The sequence below is a fragment of the Gigantopelta aegis genome, unplaced genomic scaffold (assembly GCF_016097555.1).
Source record: "Gigantopelta aegis isolate Gae_Host unplaced genomic scaffold, Gae_host_genome ctg3385_pilon_pilon, whole genome shotgun sequence".
Taxonomy (NCBI): Eukaryota; Metazoa; Mollusca; class Gastropoda; order Neomphalida; family Peltospiridae; genus Gigantopelta; species Gigantopelta aegis.
Window position 1 is genome coordinate 12,112 of NW_024533312.1, and position 4,037 is coordinate 16,148.

Consider the following 4,037-nt stretch of genomic DNA (forward strand, 5'->3'; position numbering starts at 1 on the left):
TCCTGGATTAATAATTATTCTACATATACAACAACTATCTCAAGATAACTAGGCCTTACCACATAACATCTCTGGAGGAAACAGATTCCATAACATGTACAGTACAGTGTAAGAAAAAATGGTATTTCATAACAGATGTATAGCAACTAACGGTGGTTTCTTTCACTCTGATGACATCATCTAAATCCATCACCTACACCCTAAACCAAACCCTATGACACATATATGTCATCATCATAGTACAAGTTTACATCATCATAGAAGTTACACCAAGAGGACCCCAACTAACACTGAATTTATATTAATGTCATATATTTAAACAAACAGATAAAAGACATCTGCTTGTTGACTTGGCAGATAAAATGGTTTGAGAGTCTTGCAGTTTTATTCTGTGACTTCTGCTTTGAGGTAACTATAATGTCAAATGCTATGTGTGTTGGTAGTGCAATACATGTAAGTCTGCATATTTAGTATTAATTATTTTGTATTTATTTGTACTACATCAACATACATTATGGTTGGAAGGCCAGTGCTTTCTCGTTTAATTTTTGTTCTTTCACAGTTGGTACAACTCGGTTTATGTTAAAGAGGACTCCATAATCTCTGCTGTGAATACTATCGTCTCTAATGTCTCTGTATATGTTTTGTCCTGGTAAGGATAGTGAATGGATATATAGGCAGCTGGATCATATGAATAGATGGTACTTGTACAAAGTATGCTTTCATAGGTGTGTGTCATCCATTCATTCAACTCTTTATCATGACCATCCACTTTTCTAGCAATCATCAAATCAACTCATTGAACGAACAAATAAACTTTCATGCATGGAGACTTCATGTATCACCAATGCAACATTAGATAACTTCTTCTTTGCTACTACGTTAGTGTGTCCTAAAGTATAGAAGATCTGTCAAGACAACAGATTGATCTGAATGCGGTGGTGGACTTGTTGTTTATGCGTTCAATACTTGGAGGGTTCTCAGGGAGTTACCCTTCACTAGTTATGAGCTTTTCTGTGAACTGTACTGTTATAGGAGCTCAGAAAGAACTTGATATTTGCTCCACTCATTGGCCACACATTACTAAACTAAGTTTAGACTGTTGGAATATTTTAAATACATTTCTGTTATTTACAGATGTTTTTTTCTTTATTAGAATATTACATTTTCGGAAAAATTAAATTACAAAATTTACACAGTGTTAATGCAATTGAAAATTTACAACGTTAATACAACAATTGTATAAATCCATCACATATACATTATGGTAAAAAATACATGGTACATGGAATATTTACTATTGTAATTGTAGTATTCTAAACAGCCCTGCAGAAGTAATGTCCCAACATATTGGTTGCTAAAATGAAGTAATGCACCAAATATACTGGTTACTAAAGCCTATACCTTACAGACAAAAGGACTAGTGAGATATTATGTTTTAAAATGACTAGTTAATAACTTTAGTATAAACACATTCACATATGATACAGTACACAACTCAAGACTCCAAAAGATGTCCACACACAATATGCATATTTATAAAGTATGTTGCATAGATAACTTATGGGACTGGAAATCAAACACTTGATATACAACACAATAATCATATAATAATACAGTGCACATTGGTTGCTACAATGAAGTAATGCTGTCTAAGATTTCTAGTACAAACCTCTAGTACTAACAAATACAAGCTGATACTGACACAAAAGTAGACAAAATTATTCAGACTTCCTCCATTGTACTAAATATACTGGTTACTAAATTCTAAATATTACAGAGAAAAGGAATACTCAGATATGTTTCAAAATGACTTATGACAGGCTTAGTTCAAACAACAGATGCCTAAAACTAAGTGATAAAGCTCACTGAACTAAAAAGTCAAGCTAGATCACTAACACACATGGAGTACCGCTACTATGACTGTACTGCCCTTGGGCTGTAGGGAGAAACAGAGAACAATGTCAAAATAACTTACACACAAATGAATATTGTTAAACAACCTAACCAATTACTTCTTTCAACAGTATCACATATCTTGCCTGAGTCTCAAATACTTGTATCACATATAGAAACAGGTTGACAGAAGTGGTTCATTATTACAAAACAGATCATATATGACGCATTATTATATACTATACATATATAATTATGTACCAAAACTGTAAAAGATAATTGATTGCAAATTGATTTAATTTTAAATACAGTGTATACAGTTTGCATAGTTATGAAAAATATCAACATATAATATTATTATTTACTAATGTATTACGAAAGTGAAGGTGATATAGCTAGACAAACAGTACTACATTAGTAAAAACACAGGTTACACTTACGTTAAACAAAATAAGTTTGCAATTGCAATCTGTACATATAACTAGTGGTTAATTATACTGTTGAATATCAGATTTATCCCAAGTATAGCTGTGAAGTACTTCATATATTTAAAGTGTATAGTCTGTTAAGTTCATATCAGTCATTGTTACATTGGAATTATAAAAGTTGATGAATAGCATTTTATATTTTTAGGTTTCTCTGTTTTCAAGTATAACATTTGAGAAGTGACAAGTCATAAGTCAAGATTCTTTAGTCATTTCTGTCATTTGTCTTCATAGTCATCTACTTTTTTAAATGTCTGGGATGCTCTAATGTATGACTACATTACATTTATAAGATATTTTGGTGATACTATGTACAGCAAGCTCAGACATCAATAGTTAGTGCCAGTAATACTACTTTTTATTAATGAATATTTTATGAGTTTTGTTTGTTCTCATTACCTAGATAGATAGCTAAAGTGTGGACAGGATATTATAAGTCATTGTCAGTGGCATCTTCTGCTTCTTTTTTGCTTGGAGACTTTCTGGTGTGTTTTATTATCATTGTATTGCCCTAATAATCCATTATTTTTGTAATATATGCACTTGCATATCTTTGTACTGTAGTTGGATATGCTGGTTTTCATGTTAACATTGTTCGTTCATATTAATCAACTTGTAGGAGCTTTAGCAGATTAACTAAGTTCTATCATGTACTGGCATAGTATTAACGGACAGCTACATTTGCTATATTTGAACTTGGATGAGTTTTTTTACACCTTTTTTCTTCTATTATCCTTTGTAACAATAGAAGTAACAGTCTCTGTGGTAATAATAACTCATTCCTTTTAAACATTGGCTGGAAACTACTCCTCTCATGTATTTTATCAAGTTGATTGCTAAAGTACTCTGCTAGGAAGAACCCAAAGAATTGTAGTGCCTTGACCTACTGGGAGAGGACTACCATACCAAATTACTCATTATCAGCGCTTATATTGGAGAAATGAAAATTTGTTTTAGCTCTTTTAATGTGTTTCCCTAAAGGAAACAACAGACACCCTTAACGTTAACTGGGATTGCAGCATAATTATTCTTGCATTACTCCTGCTCTGGGTCTACTAAATGGCTTTTTGAAAGCCACCATTACAGAAGTTGTGCTGTTTGTTTGCTAGAAAGGGACTGTGGCTGATTCGATAGTATGCGTTGCAAACTGCTCTATTAAGTATTCTTTAATTCAATATACTGAGACTTTATAAGACAGTATCTTTCATACTAAAGCTCTTTTCCTCCTCTCTCATGCACTCACTTTTGCTCTCCTTTTTTTCTCATCTGTCTAAAATGTCAGTTAAATCTTTGTCTCCATTCATATGGACTCCAACTAAACCTTATTCTCTGGCATTCGCCATTTCATAATACTATAATTTGTTGTTAAGCTACATTTAGATGTGATAAATGCACCTTTAATTAATATTATTATACCTTAGCAGTACTGACAACACAGTTGATCTCTCCTCTATAAGCAGTTAAGCACTCATATTTGTACCAAAAGCTTTGATCACTCCGGAAATGTTTGTGAAACGATTATCTTCAGCTAATGCACCCGTAAATTATTATGACAACACATAATATGTCACTGTGGCTTAAAGACAACTAACCAAAGAAGTTCAAGTGAGATCAGAATACTTCTTTTCTTTTAAAACATCATTAAGAGCAGCTAAC